The 11,758-nt window shown below is 42.7% G+C and overlaps 1 non-coding gene across 1 annotated transcript; it reads right to left on the reverse strand.

Annotated features, from left to right (window-relative positions):
* Positions 1-682: 682 nt before the first annotated feature.
* LOC115933816 (U6 spliceosomal RNA) lies at positions 683-784 on the reverse strand. Its single transcript, XR_004069670.1, has one exon. It is a non-coding gene; the product is annotated as a U6 spliceosomal RNA (small nuclear RNA).
* Positions 785-11,758: the final 10,974 nt, after the last annotated feature.

Raw genomic sequence — 11,758 nt, forward strand, 5'->3', positions numbered from 1 at the left:
TGGTGGGAAAAATTGTAGAAAGATGCAAACCTTCTTGAAAGGCTGGGAGGTTTTACAAAAGCTTTGGGAAAGGATTTGGCTGAAGGCAGCCAGATTCTCTAATCCGGTGCCTGAAAGCTTAGGTTAGATAACAAGGGGATGTAAAGAAACTGCTCTAGATAAGTTAGTTTACTTAGGCCTCGGAACCTGGCCTTTAATCATCTGCACACAGGACTGCTCTTTCTGAGTTGGGGGTTGGGGGGTGGGGGGATGACCCACAAGTGTGTTGACTTAGGCCTTTGTCATTGAATCTGTACTGAATAAATGCCTGCAGCACCAGTGGGTCAGGGCGGCGGCTGCTGACTCTTTACAGCACCGTCCTCAGGGTCTGTAAACGGCCAGGTCTCCTAGCCCGCTCTTTCACTGGATACTTGTGTCTGAGTGTATTCTTTCATCCATCGTTCAGCCAGGGTCTGCAGGTCAGACCTGGCACTTGGCAAAGTACTTTATCTAGTGTGTCACCATATGTCACTTTTATTAATTAACTTATCAATGTCCTTTATGGCATTTCCCCATCTCCAGTACAGGTTTCAGTCTAGGGTCAGGTATGGCGTTTTGTTGTCATTTCTCTTTAGCCTCCTTTAATCTGGCTTTCACGATGTTGATTCCCCCATCTGACCCCACTCCACCATTACCCACCACCAATAACCTTTTTTATTCCTCACAAATTTGTGTCATCTTCCTGCAGGGCAATGCTAATCTTCTCTATGTCATTTCAATTTTCACATATCTGCTGCCAAAGCAAGCACCACGCACCATTTTTGTTTGAATTTCATGTTCCTCATTGTGTGTTTGTCTCATGTTTCCTCATGGTCAGATTACATAATTTCAACCCGAATACTGTCCTATCCAGGATGTCACATCAAGAGCCACAAAATGTCATCTGTACTGCAGAAATGAGGTTAATTTTGATCACCTGGTCAAAAAGTGTTACACGGTTTCTCCTTGGTCTCATTACCATTTTGGTTTTTTTCTCCCTCACAACTAATAAGAAACTAACAATATGTGGGGATCACTTTAAGATTATGCAGATGCCCTAACCATGACGATTGTGAGCGTACCTTTCCCATGCCAAGCACTGTGCATTCCAGATGTGGTCTCTTCCCATCCTAGGAGGGCTCCTTCATTTCTCACGACCACAAACCCATCTTCTCTTGGCTTGAAGCCCTCTCTTGGACGCACTGTATCAGGAGCAGGATCAGATCTGAGGTTGCTAATGCTGTGATTAGGAAGCTGCAGATGGAACTGGAACAGAGAAAAAGAGAAAAGAAGACATGTTAATGAGGGGGTCCCATCAAGAGGAGGAAACTGTCTTCAGAATCCTGGCTCAGCTCCAGGAAAGGGAGAAACAGACTCGAAGGGCTGGGAGGTCAGGGACTTAGAGTCACTGAGTCATACTAGTGAGACTTTGTCTTGTTCTGTGAAACTGAGCCCCTGGCTTCCCACACTCTGTGGGGCCAGCAGCCTGGGCACTTTTCTCTGCAGGGTTGTCAGTGGGCAGTGGTAACCCAGAACATCTGAGGAACGATACCCTTTAGAGCAAAGCCAGTGGCTGCCAAGGCTTTTAAAAAGACCAAAAAATCCAACAGCCTCATGACAAAGAAAAACAGGCCCCGACTTTAATTGCTTCAGAGCCCCAGAAGGGCCATTTGAACTGCTGTCCAGACCCCAAACTGTGCACAGCCATTCCAGGACAAAGCAGATGCCAAGGGGCCTGACAGAATTGAGCTGTGCTGGAAGCACACAACCATGCAACCATTCACTGAGAAATTCTACCCAGGACCCAGGCAGCCAGGTTTTCATCCAGCTCTTCTGCAAAGGATAGCAAAGAATTAAATAAAGGAGTCTTCTTTATTAAATTCTATTGTATGAACCCCAAATAGGCTTAAAAGATGTCTCTTTGATAGGCAGGTCCCTGAGGAAGAGCTACCAAGGAGCATGATGAGGGGTTTCTGCCAAGTAGGGAAGGTGTCCTAGAAGGCAACAATTCTGTCCATCTGTCCATCCATCCATCCATCCACCCATCCACCTATCCGTCTGTCCATCCATCCATCCACCCACCCATCCACCTATCCATCTGTCCATCCATCCACCCACCCACCCACCCATCCATCCACCCACCCACCCATCCATCTGTCCATCGGTCTGTCCATCCATCCATCCGTTCGTTCTTTCATTCATTCAACCAATGAATATTTCTTTAGTAGCTACTGTGTGCCTAGAGACCCAGGACACTGAGCTGGAGATGAAGTGGGAAGACAATGCCCCAATAATAAAAGAGAAAACTTCTGTCCTCATAGGGTTAATAGGGAAAATCTTTACTTTTCCTGTCATTGAGGAAATATATAGCCCTAAAGATCTTTGTAAATATAGAATCTAGACTCTTCTGAAAGAAAAAAACCTTTGCTTTCACTCTAGGAAAAGAAAAATAAAGAAACATGAGCTGACATTCATTAGAATCCACTAAAAGGTGGAATTTCACTTTGACATTGAGCTTTAGAACCAGCACACCACAGACCCCAGAGTGATTCAACACTTTTCTATGCCCTCTGTCTTGAGCTTGTAAAAATAGGTCAGGTAAGTGTGAAATGCCCAGAGGCTGTAAAAGGCTGGAAAGAAGCTCACAGGCCAGCCTATCTGGGAACAGAGGGTTAGGATGTGAGTGTGTGTTCCAGGACAAGAGCACCTGTCTCCCCAGAGGGCCCCTCACAGCCTGAGGAGGGCCATTTGCCTGAGCAATGTCCCAGTGCAAGGAATGGTTGGGTGCCTCTGCAGTCTTACACCAGGAGACTTTGGGGGAACAGAAGCAGCAGGGCTCTTCCTGAGCCAGTGTGCAGGCTTCTGGGGACAGTTGAGATTTCTGCTGTATAAGGAATTAAATGGTTGGCACCTCACTCACCCATTGAAAATGCGCCCCAGGATGATACTGTAATGTTGGGCTGGGGGTTTCTCCTGGTACAGAAAAATCCAGTGACTGGATGGTGCGCTGCAGGGAGAGGCAGCAGAGGAAGAGGCCCTGCCTGGAAGCCATTTCTGCAGGATGGAAGTGTGGTGTCAAGTAGCCCGAGGTCTCCTGGAGGGCAGGGACCCCACTCACAGCCAAACTTATGGAGCAGAGTTCCCTCAGGGATGGGGAAGACCTCACTCTTTTAGTAATTCTCTATAAGGAGTAAGGAAATTGTGAGTGTGCCTTCTTCTGCCCCTCCCTCCCCCTCCTCCCCTGGCTCTTCTGCCTCCTGCCACAGTCATTGGCAAGTCTTTCCCTGAGGTATTTCAAGAATTGCTAATCCAAGTGACTGGTTCCATTTCCAACCCAGCTGATACCCATGACGTTTTGGAGCGAGTAAAGCACACCTGAAGCCTAGTCCCCTTGTGAGGTTCCTACTGCCCACCAGTGTAGGACATGGCCAGGAATGACAAAACAAGCCAGTAAATCACCAAAGAGGCCAAAATCGATGTCACAAAATGTTTCACTTGTTTTATTTATTTATACCCAACCTATTTTCAGAAAAAGCCTCAGAGTAACTTTAATTTATTCACATGTAAAATCTCCATTTGGAACCCACTTACACTAACTTTACACATAATTCTAATAAGTTTTCTACGCTCTTAAATATAAAAAGCAGCAAATAATTAAATGTGGGAGAAGCTACTACAGACAGATAAACTGATTACAGCAGGAAATGACAAGTGCCAACAAGAGGGGAGACAGAAAAACTGAAATAGTCCCCAGAACTCAAAACCAACAGCCTGGGCCCATTTAGTGTGGGGTTAAATAACCCTTAGACTCTTACACCTAATCTACACTGGGCCACTTATTGATATTTTCATTGATGACCCCAAATCTCTAAGAGGAGGTAAAATTATGTTCACTTTAAGGAAGTTGAAATGTATTTGTTTATAAAGATTTTTGTCTTAAATCACTAAAATTTTTAAGTTCTGTGTATACATGATTGAATTTTCAAGTACTTGGACACTTAGTCATCTAGAATGACTCACAGCATGAAGTTCAAACAAGCCTGGGTAGCAGGTTTTCAGTGTGAACACAGGTGTGTTTGGGGTTTTAATCAGTCGACTCTTGGTACAAATTATACTTCCCATCTTGAAAGGGGTAATTTGGGGCTCAACATAGACCTTCCTTGCTATTAATGCAAATAGCATTAATATGATTCACACAGCAGTGAATCAGAACCACAAGGACCAAATGTTTCACCTGGAATCTATACGGGCTTATAAACAAGTGACCAAATGGATTTGGTGCCTCCCCAAATTAAAAAGAGAATTTGGAAATATAACTCAAGGTATTTTGTCTAAATTCCAAGGCTGTCAAAATTTTTATTTTTGATTTGGTTGATTACATCCTAAACCCCTGGAACTGGGTGGCTGCAGGGTACAGCAGCCACTAGTCTTTGGCTGCTAAGAATCTCCCTTGTTACTTGGAAGAAATCCTGGTGGAAAGATGGGCTGTACTTCTCCCTACAGAAGCCAGAGGGGCCCAAGTATCTCTCCTAGCTTGGAAAGAATGCGGCCATGTGACCCAGGATTGGCCTTGGCTTTTGAATCCACAGGAAGTAGTAGTTGTTCATGACATCTATACTATTTTAATAAGATAGACTGGGAGTGTCAGGGTAGGGGAAATGACTGCCCTTGGAAAAAAAAAGGACCCTGCAGGATAGACTTTGATGTGTGTGTCGCATGTGTGTAGTATGCAGTGTGTGTGTATGTGTGCATGCATGAACGTGCTCGTGTTTGCTTGACAGAAGGATTTCTAGTGTCATACCTTGGGGTATGGGTGGTGAGACAAAGCAAATAGAGACAGTGGGACCAGAAGAGACTCTGTATCTGCTCTAATATTGATATACTATGGTAAGACAAGGGCTGGGCCCAGTGACACAAAAGGCAAACATATTTAACAATAACAATTAAGATATCTTATATTTTTAACACTTTGTATGTCCCAAGTCCTGTGCTAAGGAATTAGCATGAATTATCTCAATTAATACTCATTAACGTATGTGATGTAGCCTGTTTATAGCCCCATTTCACACATCAGTCATGACTGTTTTATTGTCTAATTCAGGGGTCATTTTTAAGTCCTCATTCTGATGTTTAACCTCTCCTTTGGATGTTTGCCTACTTTGTTTTCCAGGACACCATATTATTCTTGTTCCTGCTTTCTGGTCATTGCTCTATTTTCTTTGTGGTCTACACTCTGCTCTCATCATGTATGTGGGGTTCCATCCTAAGCCTTCACACTCTCTGTAAATGATCCGATATAGTACCACCTATACATTAATGATGCTCAAGAATAGTAAATGTCAGTTACTATTCTTGAATGGTTTCTATGTTCCAGGTTTTTTTCTAAGTAGTTTAGATGTAATAGTTCACTTGACATTCAACACCATGAGGTAATTCCTATTATCATTCTGATTTTATAGATGAAGAAACTGAGGTACTGAGGCTCCTCATGGTCACAAGCTACCAAGTGGTGGAGACAGAATTCTAACCAGGTGGTTCAGCTCAAGAGCTTGAGTAAAGGACCCAAGGTTGAGGGCCCTCTTTAAGAAAAAGGGCAAATGAAATTTGCAAATGAAAATTAAGTAGAAAAGTGAATATTAAGAATGGGAATAGAAATCATAACACATTATAAATTTGAAATCGCTAATAGAGGTTTCCACTTTTGGTTAAGATGGAATAACAGACCACGTTTACATCTTACCTGAAACAGCCAAAAACAACATCCAAAAAAGTGGAAAGAATATATAATCCAGTGATTTTTCAAGACGGTGGTTATCAAGTTACAAAGGACAGTGATCACAAAGAAATAAGAAACAAATAAAATAAATCTTATAATTACTCTTACTGTATTGAGCATTTCCAGGCTGTAGAGCAAAGAAGAAAATTCCAAATGGAACCTGGTGTACTCCTTGAATTGAACAGACTAAACTGAGAGTCTGTGAAGTCCAAAGCAGCTAGAGTTCATAGATGGACTGCTGGGGAGGAAAGAGCTCCACAGAGAAGGAATTCCAGAGATCTGCAGAGGGCTGCCCTTGTGTATTGGCAGAGTACTAATCAGTGCATGTGTATGAGAAAACTACACAGGGCCAAAGAAAGAATCACCCAAAGGGATATCTAGTGTTTGTACAGGGCCAAGAATAGTATTTCTTTCTACCAGCCATATTGGAAACCATCAGAATTCTCAAAGCATTAGGTACAATACTCAGAAATGTATAGTCTCTGTGGTGGGAAGTAGTAAGCTCTAGAAAAAACCATGGTCTTCCCTCACGTTAAAAAAAAATTGTTGGAAGATGGCTGAGTAGGAATAGCTCTGGTCTGCAGCTCCCAGCGAGACTGATGCAGAAGGTGAGTGATTTCTGCATTTCCAATTGAGGTACCTGATTCATCTCATTGGAACTGGTTGGACAGTGAGTGCAGCCCATGGAGGGCGAGCCGAAGCAGGGTGAGGCATCACCTTACCCAGGAAATGCAAAGGGTCAGGGAATTCTCTCTCCAACCCAAAGGAAGCTGTGAGACTCTGCATGAGGAACGGTGCACTCCGGCCCAGATACTGCGCTTTTCCCAGTCTTCACAACCTGCAGACCAGGAGATTCCCTCTGATGCCTATGCCACCAGGGCCCTGGGTTTCAAGCACAAAATTGGGTGGCTGTTTGGGCAGACACCAAGCTAGCTGCAGGAGATTTTTTTTTGTTTTCCCATACCCAGTGGTGCCTGGAATGCCAGCAAGACAGAACCATTCACTCCCCTGGAAAGGGGGCTGAAGCCAGGGAGCCAAGTGGTCTGGCTCGGCGAGTCCCACCCTCACGGAGCCCAGCAAGCTAAGATCCACTAGCTTGAAATTCTCGCTGCCAGCAAAGCAGTCTGAGGTTGACCTGGGATGCTTGAGCTTGGTGGGGAGAGGGGCATCTGCCAATGCTGAGGCCTGAGTAGGCAGTTTTACCCTCACAGTGTAAACAAAGTGACCAGGAAGTTTGAACTGGGTGGAGCCCACCACAGCTCAGTAAGGCTGCTGTGGCCAGACAGCCTCTCTAGATTCCTCCTCTCTGGGCAGGCTATCTCTGAAAAAAAGGCAGCAGCACCAGTCAGGGACTTAGAGATATAACCCCCATCTCCCTGAGACAGAGCACCTGGGGAAAGGGGAGGCTGTGGGTGCAGCTTCAACAGACTTAAATGCTCCTACCTGATGGCCCTGAAGAGATCAGTGGATCTCCCAGCACAGTGTTCGAGCTCTAATAAGGGTCAGACTGTCTCCTCAAGTGGGTCCCTGACCCCCGTGTATCCTGACGGGGAGACACCTCCCAGTAGGGGCTGACAAACACCTCCTACAGGAGAGCTCTGGCTGGCATCTGGTGGCTGCCCCTCTGGGACAAATCTTCCAGAGGCAGGAATAGGCAGCAATCTTTGCTGTTCTTCAGCCTATGCTGGTGATACCCAGGAAAATAGGGTCTGGAGTAGACCTCCAACAAACTCCAGCAGACCTGCAGCAGAGGGACCTAACTGTTAGAAGGAAAACTAAAACAGAAAGGACTAGCATCAACATCAACAAAAAGGACATCCACTCAGAGACCCCATCCGAACGTCACCAACATCAAAGACCAAAGGTAGGTAAATCCACAAAGATGGGGAGAAACCAGCAGAAAAAGGCTGAAAATTCCAAAAACCAGAATGCCCCTTCTCCTCCAAAGGATCACAACTCCTTGCCAGCAAGGAAACAAAACTGGATGGAGAATGAGTTTGATGAATTGACAGAAGTAGGCTTCAGAAGGTGGGTAATAACAAACTCCTCTGAGCTAAAGGAGCACCTTCTAACCCAATTCAAGGAAGGTAAGAGCCTCCAAAAAAGGTTAGATGAATTGCTAACTAGAATAACCAGTTTAGAGAAGAACATAAATGACCTGATGAAGCTTGAAAAACACAGCACAAGAACTTTGTGAAGGATACACAAGTATCAATAGCTGAATCGGTCAAGCAGAAGGAAGGATATCAGAGATTAAAGATCAACTTAACAAAATAAAGTGAGAAGACAAGATTAGAGAAAAAACAATGAAAAGGAACAAACAAAACCGCCAAAAAATATGAGACTCTGTGAAAAGACCAAATCTACGTTCAACTGGTGTACCTGAAAGTGACGGGGAGAATGGAACCAAGTTGGAAAACACTCTGCAGGATATTAACCAGGAGAACTTCCCCAACCTAGCAAGACAGGCCAACATTCAAATTCAGGAAATACAGAGACCACCACAAAGATACTCCTTGAGAAGAGCAACCCCAAGACACATAATCATCAGATTCACCAAGGTTGAAATGAAGGATAAAATGTTAAGGGCAGCCAGAGAGAAAGGTTGGGTTACCCACAAAGGCAAGCCCATCAGACTAAGAGCAGATGTCTCTGCAGAAACCCTACAAGCCAGAAGAGAGTGGGGGTCAGTATTCAACGTTCTTAAAGAAAAGAATTTTCAACCCAGAATTTCATATCCAGTCAAACTAAGCTTCATAAGTGAAGGAGAAATAGAATCCTTACAGACAAGCAAATTCTGAGAGATTTTGTCACCACCAGGCCTGCCTTACAAAAGCTCCTGAAGGAAGCACTAAACATGGAAAGGAACAACTGGTACCAACCACTGCAAAAACATGCCAAATTGTAAAGAACATCAACACTGTGAAGAAACTGCATCAACTAATGGGCAAAATAACCAGCTAGCATCATAATGACAGGATCAACTTCACACATAACAATATTAACCTTAAATGTAAATGGGCTAAATGCCCCAATAAAAAGACAAAGACTGGCAAATCAGATAAAGAGTGAAGACCCATTGGTGTGCTGTATTCAGGAGACCCATCTCACATGCAAAGATACACATAGGCTCAAAATAAAGGGATGGAGGAAAATTTACCAAGCAAATGGAAAGCCAAAAAAAAAAAAAAAAAAAAAAAAAAAAAGCAGGGGTTGCAATCCTAGTTTCTGATAAAACAGATTTTAAGCCAACAAAGATCAAAAGAGACAAAGAAGGCCATTACACAATGGTAAAGGGATCAATTCAACAAGAAGAGCTAACTATCAAATATATATGCACCCAATACAGGAGAACCGAGATTCATAAAGCAAGTTCTTAGAGACATACAAAGAGACTTAGACTCCCACAAAATAATAGTGGGAGACTTTAACACCCCACTGTCAATATCAGACAGATCAACAAGACAGAAAATTAACAAGAATATTCAGGACTTGAACTCAGCTCTGGACCAAGTGGACCTAATAGATATCTACAGAACTCTCCACCCCAAATCAACAGAATATACATTCTTCCCAGCACCTCATCGCACTTATTCTAAAATTGACCACATAATTGGAAGCAAGCCACTCCTCAGCAAATGCAAAAAATGGAAATCATAACGAGCAGTCTCTCAGATCACAGTGCAATCAAACTAGAACTCAGGATTAAGAAACTCACTCAAAACCACACAACTACATGGAAACTGAAAAAACCTGCTCCGGAATAACTACTGGGTAAATAACGAAATGAAGGCAGAAATGAAGATGTTCTTTGAAGCCAATGAGAACAAAGACACAATGTACCAGAATCTCTGGGACACATTTAAAGCAGTGGTTAGAGGGAAATTTATAGCACTAAATGCCCACAAGAGAAAGCAGGAAAGATCTAAAATTGACACCCTAACATCAAAATTAAGAGAACTAGAGAAGCAAGAGCAAACAAATTCAAAAGCTAGCAGAGGACAAGAAATAACTAAGATCAGAGCAGAACTAAAGGAGATAGAGACACGAAAAACCTTCAAAAAAAAAAAAAAATCAATGAATCCAGGAGCTGGTTTTTTGAAAAGATCAACAAAATAGATAGACCACTAGCCAGACTAAGAAAGAAGAAAAGAGAGAACACTCAGATAGACATGACAAAAAATGATAAAGGGGATATCACCACTGAGCCCACAGAAAAACAAACTACCATCAGAGAATACTATAAATACCTCTATGCAAATAAACTAGAAAATCTAGAAGAAATGGATAAATTCCTGGACACATACACCCACCCAAGTCTAAACCAGGAAGAAGTCAAATCCCTGAATAGATCAATAACAAGTTCTGAAATTGAGGCAGTAATTAATAGCCTACCAACCAAAAAAAAGTCCAGGACCAGACAGATTCACAGCTGAATTCTACCAGAGGTACAAAGAGGAAATGGTACCATTCCTTCTGAAACTATTCCAAACAATAGAAAAAGAGGGAATCCTCCCTACATCATTTTATGAACCCAGCATCATCCTGATACCAAAACCTGGCAGAGACACAATAAAAAAAGAAACTTTCAGGCCAATATTCCTGAGGAACACTGATGCGAAAATCCTCAATAAAATACTGGCAAATCAAATCCAGCAGCACATCAAGAAGCTTATCCACCACAATCAAGTCAGCTTCATCCCTGGGATGCAAGGCTGGTTCAACATTTGCAAATCAAGAAACATAATCCATCACATAAACAGAACCAATGATAAAAACCACATGATTATCTCAATAGATGCAGAAAAGGCCTTTGCAAAATTCAACAGCCCTTCATGCTAAAAACTCTCAATAAACTAGGTATTGATGGAACATATCTCAAAATAGTAAGAACTATTTATGACAAACCCACAGGCAGTATCATACTGAATGGGCAAAAACTGGAAGCATTCCCTTTGAAAACTGGTACAAGACAAGGATGCCCTCTCTCACCACTTCTATTCAACATAGTATTGGAAATTCTGGCCAGGGCAATCAGGCAAGAGTAAGAAATAAAGGGTACTCAATTAGGAAAGGAGGAAGTCAAATTGTCTCTGCAGATGACATGATTGTATATTTAGAAAACCCCACTGTCTCAGCCCAAATTCTCCTTAAGCTGATAAGCAACTTCAGTAAAGTCTCAGGATACAAAATCAATGTGCAAAAATCACAGGCATTCCTATACACCAATAACAGAAAAACAGAGAGCCAAATCATGAGTGAACTCCCATTCACAATTGCTTCAAAGAGAATAAAATACCTAGGAATACAACTTACACGGGATGTGAAGGACCTCTTCAAGGAGAACTACAAACCACTGCTCAATGAAATAAGAGAGGACACAAATAAATGGAAGAACATTCCATGCTCATGGATAGGAAGACTATCGTGAAAATGGCCATACTGCCCAAAGTAATTTATAGTTTCGATGGTATCTCCATCAAGCTACTATTGACTTTCTTCACAGAATGGAAAAAAACTACTTTAAACTTCATATGGAACCAAAGAAAGGGCCTGTATAGCTAAGACAATCCTAAGCAAAAAGAACGAAGCTGGAGGCATCACACTACCTGACTTCAAACTATACTACAAGGCTACAGTAACCAAAACAGCATGGTACTGGTACCAAAACAGATACATAGACCAATGGAACTGAACAGAGGCCTCAGAAATAACACCACACATCTACAATCACCTGATCTTTGACAAATCTGACAAAAACAAGAAATGGGGAAAGGATTCCCTATTTAATAAATGGTGCTGGGAAAACTGGCTAGCCATATGCAGAAAACTGAAACTGGACCCCTTCCTTACACCTTATACAAAAATTAACACAAGATGGATTAAAGACTTAAACATAAGACCTAAAACCATAGAAATCCTAGAAGAAATCCTAGGCAATTCCATTCAGGACATAGGCATGGG

The sequence above is a fragment of the Gorilla gorilla genome, chromosome 11, assembly GCF_029281585.2.
Source record: "Gorilla gorilla gorilla isolate KB3781 chromosome 11, NHGRI_mGorGor1-v2.1_pri, whole genome shotgun sequence".
NCBI classification, from domain to species: Eukaryota; Metazoa; Chordata; class Mammalia; order Primates; family Hominidae; genus Gorilla; species Gorilla gorilla.